At 36.6% G+C, this 21,849-nt stretch overlaps 1 protein-coding gene across 2 annotated transcripts in view; it reads right to left on the reverse strand.

Moving 5' to 3' along the window:
- Positions 1–21,849, reverse strand: part of LOC132133230 (leucine-rich repeat-containing protein 4C-like) — a 138,101-nt gene that overhangs the window by 62,356 nt on the left and 53,896 nt on the right. Inside the window, exon 1 of one of the 2 annotated variants that reach the window (XM_059546016.1) lies at positions 3,711–5,249. The exons of the other annotated variant lie outside the window; for it this stretch is intronic. The gene's annotated coding sequence lies outside the window, so the exon portion shown is untranslated. Of the gene's footprint in view, positions 1–3,710; positions 5,250–21,849 lie in introns of those variants that run through there. 2 annotated transcript variants of the gene reach the window in all.

The following is a 21,849-nucleotide window of genomic DNA, read 5'->3' on the forward strand; positions in this document are numbered from 1 at the left end:
GGTTGCGTTTTTGATAACAGTCTCCAGCAGTTTAAGAAATGAATACTAACTCACGCCCAAGCTGGGTTTTACACAAGCTAATCTGCCTGATTTGAAAGTGTTTATTATGTATAGAATGGGGTGTAAATTGAAGAACTGACGGATTTAGCTTGGGAATCACATGGTGGAGAAATACTGTACACACTGCAGATGGGCAAATTCAAAATGAATAACTGGCTTCCTTTTATATTCAAGAGTTGGCAACAAAACTAAGGAAAATTATTTGGATTGATTAAGTCTTCTTCCACCCTGGAAAATAAAAGCTAGTATGCTAAATATGATGGAATATGCTACAGTTCAAATATTTGAGGTCTTGATTGGAGATAAATGCTAATTAAAGATTTCAGCAGTTACAAATTCAATTGATCAAAAGTAACGTATATTTAAATAAGTTGAATTCATAATCTTGAAAATTCCACTTTGCCATCACATGGACAAATTCAAATTCGAAATATAGAAAGTTCTACAGTTCTATGATTTTTAAAATCCACTTACACTGTTATATTCAAATTCACATAATGTGCACATAATGTATGTTACATCTCTAGAGCTTTATTTATTAATTTATTTATTGCTGGAGTTATGTTCATCTTCCCACAAAGGTGATTCTCAATGGAAAATGACAAAAGAAGACTTGATTTACACCTTAAAGAAGTAGCTTTATTTTAACTGTGATTAATTGCTGTTCATGCCCACAGAAGCTCACTTTGTAGAAGCCACCCAAGAGGCTCATGGGACTGTCACACTCGAACAGTAAAATAAACCAGCCCTAAGTTGCTTGTGTTTCCAGAAATCCATCAGTATGCCCCATAAATACTACGGATATGAAACGCAGATTTTGCTTTGTGCTTGAAAAACAATGTCGTTCATCAATTATGAGGCATTGAAGACAACATAACCATTTCAGTAAATCTCAAAAATCTCACCAGAGGCAATTCCACAAATCATTTACGATGTGAATCTCAATCGTAATGCTGGACAATAAATGTATTGACATTTATATTTTATGACCGAACTGGACGTTCTGCCTTTCCCAGTGGTTTGTGCTGGGCTGAACATGTAGAAAATTTTGGAATACGCACAGAGTGAGATATGGAGTATCTCCACAGAAACATGAATCACGCTGCATCATTCACCAACAAACAAATGTCATCCCTCTACCCCACCCAACCCGACATCTTCATCATGCTAAAGCTCCTGACAGCAAAGGAACATAAAATGAGCGGCCCAATTCATCTCCCCAAGGCAACATCACGCCATCATTCCTCTGCTTCTTTTCCTCCCTTCATCAAGTGCCTGGAAGAGAGCGAAGATTTTAAAAACATCCTTCGTTCACCTCAGGGAATAGGGGCCGGTGCTTTAAGGTATGAATGCGATGAAGGCTTTGTTTCTATTCGGTTGTTAACAAGACATAAGACAGATCCGAAATAATCTAAATATAGTTATGCATGTTTTCTTATTTAACTTTCATTTGCAATTTCCTTGTACTTGTACTTATCTGAACAATGTCTGAAACTTTGTATTATGAGCACTTTCTGAGATGCATTGCTTGTTGTATTCTTCAATTCTCATTCGCTTTGGATAAAAAACTTATGCCAAATGAATAAATCTAAATGTAAATTATGACAAAATGTGTTTTTTTTTTTTGGTGAACTATCCTTTAAATGTCTATCATCCTGTACACATATAACATCTCTGTAAAGGGGTCTTGTGGTATCGCAGGCCTCTAAGCTTCAGATCGGGCGTCAGGCCAACAGGAAGCTCTCCCAAAGGGTGACGGAGAGTGGGCGGCCATGCACTGGCTGCTTTGAAGGAACAAAATGGAGTTCGTCAGACAGATGGACATTACTCAGTCATTACACACACTCAGACACTGCCTCTGATTCATCCACTCGGCTTTCAGAACAATAACATTACTATGCTGTACTTCACCTTGTGACCTCAAAACGTCAAGCAGAGCAAGAGCTTCACGTTCTTGATCTTAAAAAGGAAAGGAAAGATGAAAGGAAAGTCTAGATTGTTTATTCTGAATAAAATAAACTTTGAGAGGAGATTTGCTTTAGAAGAAAAACTGAGGTTTGAAAATGCTCTATGCACTATGAGCCAGTGTCTTCAGAACAAGTAAGCACAAAGACTGTCTGACTTCTGCTTTAAAGGTCAGTCTGGTCAACTTCTTCAGATCACACATTAACAAGGCATAAGCTGTTGGCTGCAGCCTCATTTATCACTTCCTTTTCAAACCAATACACATCAACCGGGATGCTGTGAATGCAAAACATCCTGAACTGATCTGAATAAAGAAGGTTTATCAGATCGCTTTAGCCATCACAAATTAAAAAGTAAAAAGGCCAACTTCTCTGCCAATGTTTTATTGACTTCTGACAAACGACAATGAAGTCAAAAAGAAAACCGCTGGTACCAGTGATACAAAGCCACAGATAATCGTTTTCCTCGAGTAGAGAGAACAGTTAATTATGACTGACAGCTATGACCTCAGAATATGCGGCATGGCTAATCTAGGCATGTTTGTTCAAGTCGATCCTCTTATTATCCTGATGTAGATCCTCCTTTCCTGTGAGAATGTAATCCAGTCTTTAATATTGTTGGCTTGGATTGTACGGTTAGCTATAAAAATAATACTTTGCCACCTCATACGCTGGATGTTCACAAGGCAGAGCAGCATAAGGCAGTGGGAAGTAAAGAAACACAAACAGCAGTGCAGTTCTGCTGTTTTCAGGCAGGGATTTCAGGACCACGGACAGCTACCGGACCAAGTCCAAACTCTGCCAGCCTTGAATCATATCGTGTCTATACTATGGCCTGCTTATTAAACAGCACAAATTCGGCTGTAAATGCATTATAAAAGTTGAAAAGTGAACATTATTTATTGGAATTTAGTTGCTTTTATATTAATATCAGGCTTAGTAGCAATGGTAACATTAGCAATTTGTTGATTATATATTGTCTGCATATTTAATATGTTTATATCCAAGAACTGTGTGTGTGTGTGTGTGTGTGTGTATTAGGTCATGTGATTTTTTTTATGCATATAAAATGATAAATAGAGGGGTCTGACCAATCAAACAAGCAACAGCCTGCATCTCTGCCTCCAGCACTACAACCCCGCATTCTAACCAAATCTAAACTGATAACATCTGAATAACTGCTCATTTTTATTCTTACATAATAAATTGTGTAAAAATATGACGAACCGAATCATGCCATATCACACTGAGACTGAATGAATGAAAGAATGAATGGAAGAAAGATTCGACCGCAAAGATGGAACACTGTGCAGTTGTCAATAGCGCACACATTTATCAAACACGCGCGCGCACACACACACACACACACACACACACACACACGAGAAAGAGAGAGATAAAGACTGTGAAAAAATATATAAATAATAAAAAGGCTCACTGCCGGTGAGAGAACGCTTCAGTGGATAGGTGTACGAATATATACTGAACGACAGTTCAAATTACACAAGTGATTGTGCTGTGACCTTTTTAATAATTACTGTTGTATAGTAAGTGCCATTAGACGTTAAGGGCGCAATATCTAGTAAGCTTTTACCCCAGAAGACATCTTTGGTAAACAGATGCATTAGGTGTCAGAAAGATGTCAACGTGTCCAGTGATGCCAATATCAAATCACGAATTACTTACTTTCTCAATCTGTGAGGTTCAAATTGGAGGCAAAATCACCGTTCCGTTCGCTTCCAAAGCACGAAAATCCATCTGCAATTCTCAAGCAGTGAAGCGCGATGCCAATAAAATGTTCTTCAGCGTTTACTTTGGGCTATCCAAGCTATCCAAGAGCAGTTTTGCATTCACAAGCTTCTATGAGAAGAAATTTGCTCCTGTATATCCATTCGGTCTTCCTGTCAGTGCCATCATATGGACGAGTGCCCCTAGAGCAGATATCTCGATGCTTTCTTGCCCCGCATCATCAAAACCCGGTGTACCAAGTCTTTTTCCTGCTGATAAATCAATTAATTCGACGTCTTCCTGGTTTTGCCATTTATTATTGGCGTTTAACAACAAATAATTGGGGTTTCACATTCAGCCAATACGCATCTAGATGGGTTTTATCCCTGAGATGGATCATTCCCTGCATCTTCTTCTACATCCCAATCTTCAGCAGACCATAAATGCAGACCGGTGATGTCCTTATTCCTCAGGCATGGTTTAAAACGGAACTTTTCTTCCTCCTTTACGCACCCGATCTGATTGGATTTCTACTCACAGCCCAGTGCGGATTTCAAGATGCTTATTTCCTTGAAATGTGATTATGTCCCACGGAATGCCTTGAGAGGTGAGCCTCGTGCGTTGGCAAAGGCAAATATTCGTATATCACATCCTATCCAAGACCACCAGAATCATTTGGAAAGGGGAAAAAAAGGACAAAATCATCCAAGGTTCTTTTTTTTCTGTTTTCAGGAATGTGGATGGAAATGCGCCAAATGTGAGACAAATCTTTTTTTCTTTTTCTTTTTTTTTCTTTTATTAAATGGCAGATAAATATACTAACCACAGTCGTAGTTCCTTTTCAAATGCGTATAAACGTGTTATAAAAGAGATATTCTTCAAAAGCTACATCCCAGCAGATACTCAATGGAGTTCAACTCAACTCCGGCAAAAAGCAATCCAGTGACGCGACGAAAATCCACGAGAATGATGCTGCGCTCCGCGCCAAGCCGTGGAATTGCGCAGCGCGCGACAGCCGAAAAAGCCACAAGTGAGTCACTCCGCGAGCAGGAACATCTAAAGAGATAAGGATCGTCGAATACGTCGAGATCTTGTCGTGAATTAAGTTCTAGTGTGAAGTATCTAGCGTGATAACCAATGACGCGCGGCTCTCCGTGGGTATCGGCTCAGCGCGCTCCTCTGGTGACACCAAAAATCTTATAAAACGTATTGATGTTGCCCTCAGCCCAAAGTCTCACTCTTCTCACTGTCCTCACTGGCGTCTTCTCGGATGCGTAAAAGTCAATGGTCCAATAATCTTTTTAACTCTTACCAATGATTGGTCGAGTGCAATAACCCTGAAAGCAATAGATTATATGACGAGGTATGTAGAGCCTGTTTGACGCACACATGTGCGTGTGTGATTGTGTATAGCCTGTGTACTGAGTATGAGTGTTTGATGCGCTGCTTCTTCCTGTTTAGTGCAGAAGGGACACGACTGCCATCTACCGGCGCTCCGTCCCCTGTCTAGACGCTCAACTCAGCCATTCGACCGCCTGAGCCTTTCGTAGAAAAAAAAAAACACCTTGAAACAATCATGTAATTTTCAACCTACATATCATAAGCACGTTTTGTTGACCTGCATACGCCTCCAATGGTTATGAAGTCCGTAATATATGCTATATGTTCAGGGGTACAGTTAACGCACAGACCTCAGATCACATACATTTCTACAGTAAAGTGATACATTTACAGCTGGATTAGAGATGGAGGAGAATGCATTGTAAAGAAAGAAAGAAAAAGAACAATTGGTGAAATCAAATCAAATAAATGAATGGCCTCAAATTAAAATGAAAGTGGAATCGAAGTGACAACCTGCACTTTTACTCACTTTTAACTGAATAATCAGAGGAAATGTAGTCAAGCTATCAAATCGAATAAAAAAGCTGTGAAAATGGATAGTACTGTATATATCATATATCAAGTATATATCATGTTTCACATACTATAAAATGTATGTTTTACATATATACATTGAAACTGTAGGCTATATATATTTACATTGTTTTATGATTCAGTACACTGTAGTTCATTCCATTCATTAAGTTTTTTTTTGTTTGTTTGTTTGCGGTTTCGCTTTAGATCAGATGTGATGTACTGATTCATCTCTACACTGGTTGCCATAGTTGATGTCTTAGAATTCTTTAGCGAAGGAATTTTATTTTATTTACTTTTTATCTTTTTTGTATTATCATTTTTTGCCCTATGAAGAATGGGGAAAATATTCCCCATGCATTTTATTAGACCAAAATTAGTATTTGGATACCCCTGTTGAGTGCAAGATTAGCCTTGAATATTTTGGTCTGTTTTCTCCAAAAGAGAAAGAATGACCATTTTAAATGCACATGTCCTCTTTTACAAGCAGCTGGTCTCAAAGTGAATATACTACATCTAAAACTCATATTTTTGAAGGAATAGTTCATTTATTCAGCCTCAGGTCATCATCAGAACAGATTTGGAGAAATTTAGCATCACATCACTTGCTCACCTAAGGATTCTTTGCAGTGAATGGGTGTCGTCAGAATGAGAGTCCAAACAGCTGATAAAAACATCCCAATAAACCACAAGTAGTCCACAAAACCCAGTCCATCAACTAATATCTTGTGAAGCTTAAAAGCTGTTTATAAGAATAAATCCATCATTAAAATATTTTTACTTTAAACTGTTTAATCTAAACAACATTTGAGTCCATAATCCATAACAATGCTTCCTCCCATTAAAAAGTACATTCCCAGCTGTCCTCTCACATCTGCAAAACATAATTATAACCGAAAGTAACAGTTTGAAGTTATAATGTCTTAATGATGGATCTGTTTCTTACAAACACGCAGCGTTTCACTTCATAAAACATTAATCGATAGACTGGATTCATGTGGATTATTGTGATGTTTCATCAGCTGTTTGGACTCTCATTCCGACGGCACCCATTCACTGCAAAAGATCCAGTGGTGAGCAAGTGATGGAACGCTACATTTCTCCAAATCTGATCTGATGAAATAAACTCATCTACATGTTGGATGACCTGAGGTACAGTAAATTTTCAGCAAATGTTGGATGAACTATTCCTTTATGCATTAATTTCAAAAAGGGATCTTCTCTTTGACTCAGTAAATCCTGATTTACATGCCAAAAACACTTCCAAACTTTTGAGTGAAATTTCACAAAAGCGTTTTCTCATTGCTTCAGCGGAGTATGCTTGTCAGCATCTCGTCACATCCTCACGCTTCATGGGCATCTTGTCATTTTTCTGTCCGCGCATGTCCATCCTCCCATCAGTTGCAGCCAAATCATCTAAATATGGGCGAAGATCAGCTCCTCCTCTCCTGCTGTCTGATTGAGTCATTTTAATTGTTTAACATACAGGTGTGCTTCTTTGACTGACAGTCCAGTCTTAATTACAGTCTACTCACACACAAGCTCCAAACATGCAAATGCATTTGCCCCTTAAACACAGGGCCCACTTAACAACAGCTTTAACAAATAAATACATTATCTGAAAGCTCCAGGTTGACTTATATGCCTACAGCATCGTGAATTCTTGATGGCAAGGTAGCCTTGTTATGACAGCCTTATCTAATGGTCCAAATTTAAAGCTTTCATTTTACAGCCCTCCGATGATTCTCCTGCAACCACTACATTTCACTTAGAATGTTATTTGCTCTGTGGGAACCATCTGAATGACCATAACATCTATCTTAATGCAACCATTCATTTCTCTACAGGGATACCAGAGGAAGAGGTGATTGACGGAACATTTCTATAGCAAAATGCTTTCATTTTACTTCCAAGCATGTTGTGTGCTCAAAAGAGAAGACACTGAATTAATTAAAGCATGCATTTACCTCACACTGGCTATAATGTGAAAGTAGACAGACAGTCAATGGTCTACTGTATTTGAACATACTTTAACAACTTTACACTGTCTTGGCACCATAAATTCAAACTAATAATTATTTAAAACAATGAAAAATTAAATAATAGATAATAAACAACTGAAAATGTGGTGAGGTATTAAATTACAACTGAGTCCACAACTACACTGATTCACGTAACTTAACACTAAAATGAGCAGGCTCATAAGAATCACTCGCTCTGGAATTGATCTGATTACTGGTCATGCTGTATGTCTGACTGACTAACAAGAAACAATTTGCTTTTAAACAAATACAAATGCGGTGAGGTATTACTAAATTTGTAAATTTAACATTTACATAAAATACTATAAAATTCACTATATTGTTAACTACGCATTATCAGATGACTAGTCCACAGCTACACTGATTTAATTAGCTCATTTTGATTCACTAAAAAGAACTGGTCTATAAGAATAATTAATTTGGAAATCGGACTACACTGGTCATGCAGTTTGTGTTTGATTCATTAAAAATAAATAAATAAATAAATAAAAACCTTTATAGTATATAAAAATGAAATAAACATGCATTATTTATTTTTCTCTTCTTACTGCTGTCTCTGTGTATTTTTTGTTTCCTCTTCGGAAATGTCACAGAAATACACCAGTGAATTTTATTTTTGCAGCTGAAAGAAATGGGAATGAAATAATAAAATAAATAAATCTACAGTCTCCCTTGTATCTCTAAAGAAGTCCGTGTTCCCCTGCTATAGTTTACTACAATTTGACCTGTTCTCAGTTTTCACCCCTAAGTAAGGGTTTGTTCAAATCCCTAAGTCTAAGTAATATACTAGTAATACTGATACATGCTTCAGCAAACACATCTTATGATCTAGTAGGCCACAACAGGCGACAATGACCTTAAAAACAACTCTTCGGTGGGAATATGCCAAGAGGAAACCTCAAAATTAAACACATCCCGAGACCTCCAGCAATGCTGCCTCTAAAAACCTTTCTATTTGTCCTGGCTAATGTTGCTGTGTCCTTCAGAAAAAGACCAAAGAGTACCGTCGACTCTCCATGTGAGAGAATAAATCTTTGTCGCCCTTCAGTCCTTACATCCTTTCTATCTTCTGGGAGTTTCCAACTCGGGGGTCAAACATCACACCAAAACAATCGCTATACAGCATAACATATTGAGCACAGGGTAGGAGTTCAATATTACAGACCCTGCAGGACACCTCATTGTTATTGCCTGACCGAGGAAACATCTGGTTGCGTTTTACATGCAGCAGACTAATCTCTGCACTTAGACCAAAACAGAAAATACAGATACGAGGATGAGAGCAGCTGTGGTTTTTCTGTCCTGGGGTGAAAATGCTGCTAGCAGCTGAATTAAACATGTGAGGGATGTGGGATAATGCAATATCCATGCAGCATGCATCAAGACGGACATATTTCCTTTATACAGCAAACACCACTGATACCAGATCTCTGTCATTGCCTTTCTCAAGGTTGTAAGAAAAGATCACCATTACTTGCCGAAGCAAACAGCTTACTTGGAAAAAAAAAGAAGCAGGATCATATGGAATCAGCATGGAGAAAATCGCATATAACTTTTTATATTTAGAACGCACATCATTCACACATGCTTTGCCCCTTGTGTGTTTATTAAATATGTATCTAAATATAGTAGCTTGCCTACAGTATCTATTAAATGATAGGGGTATACAAAAATGGCAACAACCTGTAAACGATCTGTATTCATCCATATTTGCATGCCAGTTAGTGAAGTGAACAGAATCATACATACACATACACAGACACACTCACCTCCAAAAATCATGTTGCACAAACATACATATTACATATAAATATATACACAATTTGCAAATAAACACATACTGTAAATATATTATACTGTTTACAAATATATATACATATATATATATATATATATATATATATATATATATATATATATATATATATATATATATATATATACAGTACAGACCGAAAGTTTGGACACACCTTCTCATTCAAGGTTTTCTTTATTTTTATGACTATGAAAATTGTAGATTCACACTGAAGGCATCAAAACTATGAATTAACACATGTGGAATTATATATGGAATTAAATACATAACAAAAAAGTGTGAAACAACTGAAAATATGTCATATTCTAGGTTCTTCAAAGTAGCCACCTTTTGCTTTGATTACTGCTTTGCACACTCTTGGCATTCTCTTGATGAGCTTCAAGAGGTAGTCACCTGAAATGGTCTTCCAACAGTCTTGAAGGAGTTCCCCGAGAGATGCTTAGCACTTGTTGCCCCTTTTGCCTTCAGTCTGCGGTCCAGCTCACCCCTAAACCATCTCGATTGGGTTCAGGTCCGGTGACTATGGAGGCCAGGTCATCTGGCGCAGCACCCCATCACTCTCCTTCTTGGTCAAATAGCCCTTGATGCCTTCAGCGTGACTCTACAATTTTCATAGTCATGAAAATAAAGAAAACTCTTTGAATGAGAAGGTGTGTCCAAACTTTTGGTCTGTACTAATATATATATATATATATATATATATATATATATATATATATATATATATATATATATATATATATATATATATATATATATATATATATATATATATATATATATATATATATATATATATATATATATATATATATATAGTACAGGCCAAAAGTTTGGAAACTACTATTTTTAATGTTTTTGAAAGAAGTTTCTTCTGCTTTTTAGGATCATTATCACATGATCCTTTAGAAATCATTCTAATATGATGATTCATTATCAAAGTTGGATACAGTTCTGCTGCTTAATATTTTTTTAGAACATGTGATACTTTTTTAGGATACTTTGATGAATAAAAAGTAAAAAAAAAGCTATGTTTTTAAAATATTAAATATTTTGTAATAACAAGATACACTACTGGTCAGTAATTTGGGGTCAATAATTTTCTTTTCTTTCTTTTTTTAAAATAAAATCAATACCTTTATTCATCAAGGATGTGTTAAATTGATAAAAAGTGATAGTAAAGAAAATATATTATTAGAATATATATTATTAGAATTTTTTTTTATTTTGAATAAATGCAGTTCTTTTTAACTTTTTATTCATCAAATATATTAGACAGCAGAACTGTTTCCAACACTCATAATAAATCAGAATATTAGAATGATTTCTAAATGATCATGTGATAGACTGGATGTTACATGTGACACTGAAGGCTAGAGTAATGATGCTGAAAATTCAGCTTTCCATCACAGGAATAAATTATTTTTTTAAAGTATATTCAAATAGAAAACCATTATTTTAAGTTGTAATAATATTTCACAATTTTACAGTTTTTTCTGTATTTTTGATCAAATAAATGCAGGCTTGATGAGCAGAAGAAACTTCTTTAAAAAACATTAAAAATGGTAATGTTTCCAAACTTTTGGTCTGTACTGTATATATATATATCATCATGCTACAATACTGTGTTTCGGAACTTTTTGAATATCAACATTCTGCACCTCCTGCAATATGTGTCCTGGATACACTGCGCTCGCTACATCTTCTGCGCCGGCCAAAATACGTTCATAGGGCTTGGGCGCCAAATTGCATTCTGGGGTGTGTAGTGGCCATGTTGCTGGCCTCGCGAATGTAAACATACAGCAAGTTGAACGAGAAGAGCAGAGTTGGGAAAAAGAAAAAAGATGTTAAAATCGCGAAAAGGTTGTGGGATTTATAAGGATACGCTAAATAGGGATGCCAGAGACCGGTATGTGGACAAAATCGGCACTATTAACGGTTTGGATCCATATGAAATTCCCAACAAAGAGTGGAGTACCAACGAAGACTTGCTGCCGCACTTTTGCATTTCAAATATCTTCGGCTACCTTGTTTGTTTTGTGAGCGCCTACACTTCAGAATAGTTCCGAAGCTACAAGTCATTGAAGTCTCATGTACAGTTCACAAATGGATGGGCTCAGGAGCTGCAAATCATAGAACCGGAACAGCGGCAAACAGTATACAGTATTTTTAATTAATCAAATTAAGACACGGGTGAGAGGGAGTATGTCTAAACACTGTGCAGTAGTCCGAGTAGCAGTAAAGGAGGTCATCAACGTGGCGGCCACGCCAAGTAATGACGTCACGACGCCCAAGCCCTATTGAGGCTCCCGTCGGAATTTGCAAGTAAGCGGTGCCGGTGTAAACTCAGTTTGGACGCAGAGGCATTTGGAATGTCGTTATCTATCTCCGCGACTTGTTTGTCCTGCAAACTTTTCCTACCTTCAGAAGTCTACTGCATCCAGAGGTGTCCGTCTTGACACAATCAGGTTTGCACATCTGAATGCTCGCTCTATAAACAACAAGACGGCTTCGATCTGCGACATTGTTGTGGATAAAGAACTTGACTTTTTCTGCCTCTGTGAAACGTGGTATCAGAAAAATTATGAAAAATCTTTATCTAAATATGTGTGCTCTGCCTGGGTAGACTTATATAGATCGGCCGCGTTCCACTGGTAGAGGTGGTGGTCTTGCAGTCATTCATCAATTGGACTTTGCTTTAACTGAAGTTACTTGTTTTTCATCTTTTGAATGCTTGGAATTTAAACTGAATGGTCTCTCACCAGTTTTGGTTTTAAATATTTATTGTCCTCCCAAACCTAACTGTGTTTTTCTCAGAATTAACTGAGTTTCTAACGCTTGCCAGTGCAATCTGTCCAGTTGTTCTTTTAACTGGTGATTTAAATATTCATGTTGATAACATGGATTGCGCTAATATGGCGAGCTTTATGGAAATTCTAGAATGTTTTAATCTCACTCAGCATGTTAACTTTCCAACGCACAAACACGGTCACAGATCTGGTTTGCACTTCAGGAGTAATCCTTGAACAACTTGAATGTACTGATGTTTGTATAAGTGACCACAAGCTCCTCACGTTCAATTTGATTCCTCCTTCCTTGTGAAAGAGCATGTCATCTGTTTTAGGAAAATTAGGGATATTGATACTGACCATCTTAGTCTTACTATTGGTTACTTATTGGTTGTGGCCTAGGTTGACCAATATAACGCTACATTTTCATCTTATTCTGGATGAGGTTGCCCCTCTGAAAGAATGTGTTGTTTCTTTCAAGAGAACATGGAGTGATATTGCTGACATGTCCAATTATCGGCCAATTTCTAATTTACCATTCATGGCAAAAATTCTTGAGAGGGTGGTTGTTAGCCAACTCCAAACTCATCCTTACACAAATAGCCTATTAGAGACTTTTCAATCTGAGTTTAGGTCTGGACATAGTATGGAGACTGCTTTGGACAGGGTCTTGAATTACCTTCTCGTTATGGATGATTCTGGGGCTTGTGGCATTTTGATTCTGTTAGATCTTAGTGCTGCATTCGATACAATATGTCATAGCATATTACTCGACCGACTACATAGATGGATTGGTCTATCTGGAACTGTGTTGAACTGTTTTAAATCTTATCTTCAGAACGTTCTCAGTTTGTTTACCTGGGTACTAATAGATCTCAGACTTTGTCTTTATGCCAGGGTGTCCCTCAGGGGTCAGTTTTGGGACCTGTTCTATTTAGTATTTACATGCTGCCTCTTGGGCAGATTATTCAGAAGTATGGCTTGGGCTATCACTGCTGCGTGGACGATACCTAGATTTAAATTAGCACTCCTGATTCCACTTCTTCCTCTCTAACTCTTTCTGCCTGTTTGCTTGAAATTAAGGCATGGATAAAACATTACTTTCTAAAACTAAATTGTTCCAAAACTGAAATTTTATTAATTGGCACTCCATCTAATGTTAATAAGTTCAGTAATTTTAAACTTTCAGTTGACAATACTCAAATATCACTTTCTGCTCAGGCCCGTAATTTGGGTGTGATTTTTGATGCTCAGTTGACTTTTAATTCTCACTTCAAAAACATAACTAAAGTTGCTTTTATCCATCATCGTAACATTGCTCGCATTAGACCCTTTCTATCTAGGCCTGATGCTGAGAGGCTTGTTCATGCCTTCATCACATCACGGCTCGATTACTGCAATTCTCTCTTTGGGGGTTTACCAGCAAGTTCTGTTATTCAAAACTCAGCTGCCCAGGTTTTGACTTATACATCCTTACGTTATCACATTACCCCAGTGCTCCAGTGTTAAGATCCATCTTAACACACTGAATCCTTTTTGCTAAAAAATCTGCTGAAAATACAAAAAAATGTCTGTTTGTGCCGAGTCATTAGTACCATTTTTTTGATCATAGTATTCAAGATTCATTGCCATCACAGCTGTGAAACGGCACATTACTGATCACGGTTACTAATCTCTCCAAAAAGCCTGACTCACAAAAGCATGTGTCATAAATAATAATTCACCATTTCTCCTAATTAAGAAGAAGGCTTCACACACCTCTCACCACTTCTGTGTGATTTTAGGCTTCCTGGAAACGAGGGATAAAAAAGAAATTGAATGAAAAGAACTCCTCAACGGCATCCATGATATTTGCACCAATTCAGCAAATTTCACAGACTTGCTAATTAGAAGCATTGATGTGTTTGCCGTCCTGTTTAATCTCCACTTTGATCCAGTCTAATCTCTCATCGTGCTAATTATCCAAGAGTTCTTCTGGCCCAGAGGGTCTGTGATCGAAGAGCACACTTCTGATTTACAGCACAGACTGGCAGCCGACTTCATTTCTCTATTACAACCCTTCATCAAGGTACATTTGAATAATCGTATGGGTTTTTCTGTCCTACACTGGGGTCACTAGGGGTGAAAAGACAGACAAGGACATTACTGAGAGCTTTTACCCCAAAATAGTTCAGACCCAAATTATAATTCTGCCAATCATGTTGTAATGAGGAGACACAATAAAAATAAAGACTCTTTATTTGCAATTTTGGTTATTTTTAAGAATGCAGTGTGAACGTTAATCTAAAGAAACTTTTTCCACTATAAATAACTTTTTTTGTGGAATGGAAAGGTTCATCATGGCAATTCCAGTAACAAAGAAGTGAACAAAGAAGTAAACAGATTTTCAATAGTTTAAATAGTACATTACATATACGATGTTGTGTGTAAACATGATTTTAGTAATAATAATAATACATAAATAAAAACTATTAGACTTTTCTGTGTAATTATTTCCAAAAAAAAAAAAATTAGGATTTACTTTGAAATATGTTCACTCAGAAATCAGTCTATAAAAATAATAATAATAATTAAAAAAAAAAACAGTAACACATTGATTTAAACATAGGGTTGCTGAGAGGTGGACAATTTCCAGTAAATTTCAGAAACACTCAAGAAATTTAGGAAATTTTTCAGCATTTCAACCAAAATGTTGACCAAAGGGCTGTATATTGAAATTCTCTTTTTTTATGTATTGTTTTTAAGTAAAATACACACAGCACATGTACAGATATGGTGAGGGAAGACTCTGCTTTAGTGTTAAAGGTTCCCTCCTGCTGGGTGATGACATTCTAAGTTGCATCTTAATTAGTATTATGAACCTGCACAGTAGTATACACAGCAGATAAATGAAAAGCCAACACAACATGCCTCTTTGAATCTTGTCACTGCTAAGGATCTTGGGGATTAAGGAGGACTTTTTCTACTTAAATTTGGAGTAGGGTTGGAGTAGCAGTTGTTTTCTGCTAAGAAAAAAAAAACACACATAAGCACTATAAGAGCTTCCAGGCGCATTTTCAACTACATAATGGTTGCACATTACTGCTTACTACTGCCAGATTATGGAATAAATAACTGCAAATGCAGGCACACTGTACATTGCAAAGGTTGCCAAATGAAAAATAAATAAATAAATAAATAACTGCTGAAGATAATCAAGCACTCAGTTTTGCATAAATCTCAATGGATGGATGGATGGATAGATTCTAATAATATTTAAATATTTTAGATTAATAATACATATTTTAATGTTTTAGATGTTTTAGCAAATATATATTTTAATAAAGATTCAGGATTTGGCATTGTAACATCAAAGCAAATACATATGGCCATGTTGCATTGCATTGAGTTATCTGTGCAATATTTAAAGTAACACGTAGCATCTGCTACAGTGGCTGACAGTGATTGTTGTGACAAAGACTAAGACAATAATGGCCAAGATGACCAAATTTTATAGTTGAGTGCAAAGAGCATGAGATGAACCCTGTCCATGAGACCAACAAATGGATGGCAACACAGTCAACTGCTGCACCACACGACGCATAGGAGTCTCTGAGACAACGCTCTTTAGGAATCTTCCTGTATTTTTATCACTCATTTGCACTAGAAAGCTCTTTAAAAGAGACCTACAGTCCACTGAACTCTGAGGTTGTTAGCAGGTAATATATCAGTTTGATTTCAGCAGAATTTAAGAAAAAGAAAATAAAAAACTGCACTGCCTATAATCCCGAAGAGAATGACCCACCAATCAGAGCACGAGACTTCCAGTCTGAACTGCCTCTGTTAATAAAAATAAAAGGAAAATGAAAGGAAACAACAGAGGATAATAAATATTTAACACAAACAGTTATGGATTCAGTTATACAGGATTTGTTCAGACAGGCAGCAAAAAAATCTGATTATTAATTTAGTTGGCATTTGAGTCTTAGATCTGTTTAGTTGTCTGTTGTATGAACAGCTAAGTAAATAAATAATTACATTAAGTTGCTGTTCATATTACAAACAAATAATTAATAAACAGAAACAGAATAATAATAATAATAAAGAAATAAATCACATGTATACCAACCAACCAACATCCATATATAATCTTTTAAAAATAATATTACAATATGATTAAACACAGTAGATTTGCTCTGTATTTGGAACAATGTGTTTGAATAAATAAATAAATTTGATATAAAAATCAATAAATGTATTTATTTGGTTGCTGTTTAGACTACAAACAAATAATTAATTAATAAAACAGAAAGAAAAAATACCAACTAAATCCAAATCGCATCCATTTATAATTTAAATTCAAATATTGCAAAATAATAAAATAGAGTAGTTTTTCTCAATATCTGTGACAGAGTGGTTTGTCACATTATCTACAAAATGCTAAAAAAGGCACCAGAATAGCACCCTGGTTCAAACTAAAATTCACTTATCACACACAATATGTGTTTATATTTTCCATTACTATATTCTTAATTATATATTTTCTTAAGTATGCCAAGGTAAAGCACTCTGACACTTAACATTGTATGTTAAATGTCCCATATAAATAAACTCACCTAATTTTCAGTTTAAAAATATGCAGAAACCTATTTAATGGATTTCATAAATAGATTAATTATATAAATTTATAATGGTAGATAAAAGCAAAAAATGACTATACTTTTTCTTGACATTTGTAATGGCTTATTACAGACAAACTTGATAACCGTCATCTCCCACATAACGTCTTGTTTGTTGCTCGGTGGCATTATGACGTTCAAATGTGAATCTGCCAGCACGGTTGGTAATTGAAGTCATATTTTCAGCACATTAGCTCAGTGGTTACAAATAAAGTGAGTGCCAAATTGATGCGACCTCTCGATTAACCTCCACCAATTATGTGTTAATGGAGAAAAACTGTTTTTAAAAAGAAGGCATATTTTAAGAATCAAGCAGATACTTAAATTATGCCTCAAACTGCAGAGCATAAAAATCAAACTGGGCTTGACTATTAACTTAACCTTGAATCCATATTTTAATCTGGGATCTGATTTTAACATACCGTATTGATACATTTTGTAACCTGCAACTGATCCAGCCAGCAATTTGTTATCTCCACATGCAAGCTGTATCTTAAAGGAGGAAGCCAGCTGAATTTGAAAAAGTATCTTTTTTTGTTTTTTTTGTTTTTACTGTTTAAGGCACCTGCTGAGGCATACAGGAAACAGCAGGGTGAGAGGTCAAAGAACATGATGAAATGGTCAAAGGTGATGATAATGATTGAACATTTATTATAGTTCTTCCATTATGTTTTATTCGGAAAGGCACCTACAAATCGCAGAGCACGACCCCTGACCGCCCCCATGATCTTATATACCATCAAGTCTATTTTTTCTGCATTCAGGTTACTAAGGTTGTGCTTTCGGCAGGTGTTAGCCACTCTCAGAAGAACATAATAGCATCTTATCCTCTATTTTCAATGATGGATAGAAATGTTTTCCTGTTCGTCACTGTAGTCAATTTAATCTGTATTGCGTTGTGTTTTAAGGCAGTATGTAATTATGAGATAGATATTAAGTCATATAAACAAAATTGTGAAGTACTGATTCTAATAAAACGGACCAAGATGAACAATAATTGGAGTCTTGGACGATTCATTCTTCAGTGGATGATATCTAAGGGTTATTTTTGCTAGTAAAACACTTGTTAGTGGAGGAAAAAAAAACAGAAAGAAAGAAAAACAAGCACCCGCCTAACATCTAGGACGGTAATTTAACCTTGTAGATTTCTCTTTTTCTAAAAGCATGTGTTTTACTGACCAATAATGTGAGTTTTAGTCTATTTAGAAGACAGGGATTTATTGTGTGTAATTCCATGGACTATATGTATAAAATAAATAATAAACATGTTTCATAACATAAATAAATACAATGATTAGTTATTGTAATTATTATTCTTATTATTAAAATAATGTATTATAAAAAGTACATATATATTATTGTATTAACTGCAATTATTAATGTGTGTGTATGTAGTGTATATATATATATATATATATATATATATATATATATATATATATATATATATATATATATATATATATATATATATATATATATATATATATATATATATATATATATGTAGTGGTACATATATCAGTTGTAAATATATCATTTTTATTTATTATTAATATTATCAGTGCTATTATTAATATTATAACCTATTAGTAGTAGTAGTTATAATAATGATAAGAATTATCGTTAATATTATTACTTATTATCATTAAATAAATAAATATATACATACATACATTTATTTGGTTGCTATTTAGAATAGAAACAAATCATTAATAAATTCAAACAAAAGAAAAAGAAAATACCAACTTAATCCAAATCGCATTTTTGATTGATTGATTGATTTAAATGTTTATTTAATTGTATTTATTATTATATCCATAGACTCTTTGTTGGTCAAATTAAAGAAAAATAAATAAATGAATAAATAAAATAAAAACACTTATTTTCTTTATTAATTTTTTCCTCATGCGGGGTCAACTCCTAGCTACTTTACCAGGGAAAGACCTACATTTTAATTCAAATGTAATACCATATTCAAAATAGCATTAAAATCTGCTAAAAATATCACTTAGATTGATTCTTCACCTCAAATCACACAAATCATACTGTCTCTCTATACTGTAATCAGCTTCTACAGTAAAACACAGATTAAAATACCACAATAACACAGTGTATATTATGTTATTCATTTTAATTAACACCCAGCCAAAATAAATAATTTCCCTGTGTATAAAGGCCTCAAGGTAACAGACAAAGTTCAAGTTCAAGTCTGCTTTATTGTCAATTTCCACATGTACAGTACATACATACAGAGAATCGAAATTGCGTTACTCTCAGACCCCGGTGCATACAGATAAAATTAACATTAAAGCCTAAAAATCTAGATCAAATATAAAATGTAGATACAGCTATACAATAAGGGAATGTAAAAAAAAGGGCATATAATAAAATTTAAAATAAAGTTAAATAAAGCAGCGCAAGGCAAATGACAGATATAGTGCAAACCAATAAAGTGAACAACAGTGCAGATAAAAGATTTTTAGTGCAAATAAATCCCTTATTAAAAATACCTTATTAAGTCTGATTAAAGTGACAAGTGACAAAAGGCTCAAGAGCAGTTATTTTATTTAACTGACTGATGAGGTAGTGGAATGACGTCAGTTCCATGCTGAATGAACAAAGCAATCCATCTAGTGAGCAATCCCAAGCCACAGCCCCTGTAGTCATAATGAGCGAATAACTGCACTGTCAATTTGACAACACCGGAAAGCAAATTGAAGGCAGCAAAAAAGGGTGTTTTGGCATACAGGAAAAATGGCCAGATGGGTGACTAGATGAATTGCTTGTTAAATAAGAAATTCCACAGAGTGACATTATTTTAAAAGGCTCGTAACAACCTCACTGTATAATCTGTGAAAAACAATCTTTGCGGAGCGCGCTCCATTCGTGATGGCTCTCTGTATGGCATCGTCTCTTTAGCCAAGGTTTGTCCCAGCATTAAAGAATTCTCCAGAGCCATCAAGGACTCTCCCCTCCTCGCGTCCTTTTGCAATTAAACTGTGAGTGGGACTGTTATCGATCCAGTCCCTATGACGGGGCCATAAAATGTTAAGTACGACTGAACTTGTGCATGAACAGAAAGACATGACATACTTGAAGGTTTTGTCAAGCGAAAACATATATAACAATTCTGTCACGCTGTCTGGTCTCTGTTTCCCTGGGTGTCCACTAGTGGTCTCACTTCCCCGTAGGCACCTCACCGCAGGCACTACAATTCCCACAAGCCTTGTCCCTTCATCACAGTAATTGCACTCCTGTTAATTGCACTCAGGTGTCTTCACTTGTTAGTCATTATCCTCCCTATATTAACCAGTCCTTTTCTGTTTGTCTGCATGGAGTCCTTACTTTCCATCACGGGGTTTCCTCGTGTTCCTAGTTTTCTAGTTCCGGTTCTTGATCCTGTTTTTTTATTTGTTTGTTTCTGTCTCTTGTCTCTGTTTCTTGTCTCACGTCTCCTGTGTTCCCGAACGTGACAGAAGGACTCCATCATGCCAAGATCCAGCGGTGTGGGATTTCGTATATGTTCCCCAGCCACCATAGAGGAGTGGATGGGGAGACTTTCAAACCTAACCACTCTCCGTCAAAAGGGGAGTGAGGTTGGTGGCTTGGCGCAAATGTTCTGGACAATGGCAGTGGGGCTGGGGTATAATGATGAGGCCCTGAAGGACCTATTCAACGACTGCCTGGATGACCCTTTGCCTGGGTGGGAGATGAAGGGGCTGGAGATCCCGGACTTTTGGGGGTTCACCAGTTACCTACAGCATCGATCTCGGTGGGATGACTCAGCCACACCTGTCTCTCTCGGTGGGATGGCCGACTCTAGACCGGGGTCTACAGACAGTAGGACCGCCAGCTCAGCACCACTGCACAATATGGCCACCAGCCCAGCACCACAGTACAAGGTGGTCACCAGCCCAGTGCCACGGCGCAAGATGGCCGCCAGCCCAGCGCCACAGCACAAGGTGGCCGTCGGTCCAGCGCCACTGTCCAGGATGGCCGCCGGTCCAGCGCCACTGCCCAAGATGGCCGCCGGTCCAGCGCCACTGCCCAACATGGCTGCCGGTCCAGCGCCACTGCCCAGGATGGCCACCAGTCCAGAGTCATGGCACAAGATGGCCGCTTGTCCAGCGCCTCTACATGGGATGACAGCCACAGTTGACCCTCCAGAGTCGAGTCAGGTTCCCGTTGTTAATTGCAATCAGGTGTCTTCACTTGTTAGTCATTATCCTCCCTATATTAACCAGTCCTTTTCTGTTTGTCTGCATTGAGTCCTTACTTTCCATCACCGGGTTTCCTCGTGTTACTAGTTTTCTAGTTCCTGTTCTGGATCCTGTTTGTTTATTTGTTTGTTTCTGTTTTGGACTGATGTTTGGTTACGACCCCGGCTTGTTTTGACTCTGATTTTGGATTGCCCAATAAATCTCACTCTGCACTTGGAACTCACGTCTCCTGTGTACCCGAATGTGACAAATCCAGAGAGCCATCGCAAGGGATAGCAACCCTTCAAAGCTTAAAGAACAAGTGAATTCTTCACGTTTACATAGGCCAGTGTGGCAGAACGTGACGGCATCTATACAAACACATGAAATCCTGTTTGAAAAATACAGTACAGCAACAACTACACGAGGGACTGGCACACATGTACAAGGGTTGGAAACGTAGAAATAGCTGGAAGGCATATTCTCTATTTGAGTCAGCGTAAGAGTTTCCTTCTCTGCACTATGAGAATATAAATAACAGCAGAGAGGAAATACACACACACACACATACACACACAAAAAACCTGCTGGCAAAAAGGCCCTTGATCTCTGCCAGTGCATGGTATAAATACACAAACTAGCGCTAAAAAAGAGAAATGTAGCTAAGAAGCTGTTT

This window comes from Carassius carassius, chromosome 50, assembly GCF_963082965.1.
Source record: "Carassius carassius chromosome 50, fCarCar2.1, whole genome shotgun sequence".
Lineage (NCBI taxonomy): Eukaryota > Metazoa > Chordata > Actinopteri > Cypriniformes > Cyprinidae > Carassius > Carassius carassius.